Below are 932 nucleotides of genomic sequence, written 5' to 3' on the forward strand. Positions count from 1 at the left end.
CTCTGGGGGCCGGCGCCCCCCTTGGACCCCTATATAAAGAGGGGGGAGGGAGGGCAGCCGCACCCAAGCCCCTGGCGCCTCCCTCTCCCTCCCGTGACACCTCTCCCTCTCGCTGAGCTTGGCGAAGCCCTGCCGAGATCCCCGCTGCTTCCACCATCACGCCGTCGTGCTGCTGGATCTCCATCAACCTCTGCCTCCCCCTTGCTGGATCAAGAAGGAGACGTCTTCCCCAACCGTACGTGTGTTGAACGCGGAGTTGCCGTCCGTTCGGCGCTCGGTCATCGGTGATTTGGATCACGACGAGTACGACTCCATCAACCCCGTTCTCTTGAACGCTTCCGCTCGCGATCTACAAGGGTATGTAGATGCACTCCTTTCCCTCTCGTTGCTAGAAGACTCCATAGATTGTTCTTGGTGATGCGTAGAAATTTTTTAATTTCTGCAACGATCCCCAACACATGTTGCGCCGAGACATGGACATGCCCATGCAGATGGCGCCTAAACACCACCGAAGTCCCTCTGCTTCTCGAGGCGCACGACGTTGGTGATGCAGGGTGCAACCGCCCGCAGAGCCCGCTCCCGGTCGACGGGAGCCAGCTCGTCAAGGACGGCGTCCAATGGCATGAATGGATTCTGGTGACGGAGCCCTGAAAGGATTCGCCCGGCAACGGCGACGGCAGCCCGCAACCCCTCCTTGTCTAGCTCAGCCCCCACCATCGCGCGAAGACGGCTCAGCTCCTCGGAGATATAGGTGAAGAAGGAGACCAGGTCAGGAAGCCGCAGCTCGTTGAAGTCGACCGGGTGGTCAAACGGGTTTAGCCCGACGGCCGGCATCGTCGCGCTGGCACGACGGTAGGCATCGCGCAGCCGCAACACGTGTGTGGCAACTTGGTTCACCAAGTGGCTGAGGCGATCCTGGACCTCGTCACGAT

This window comes from Triticum aestivum, chromosome 1D (genome assembly GCF_018294505.1).
Source record: "Triticum aestivum cultivar Chinese Spring chromosome 1D, IWGSC CS RefSeq v2.1, whole genome shotgun sequence".
Taxonomy (NCBI): domain Eukaryota; kingdom Viridiplantae; phylum Streptophyta; class Magnoliopsida; order Poales; family Poaceae; genus Triticum; species Triticum aestivum.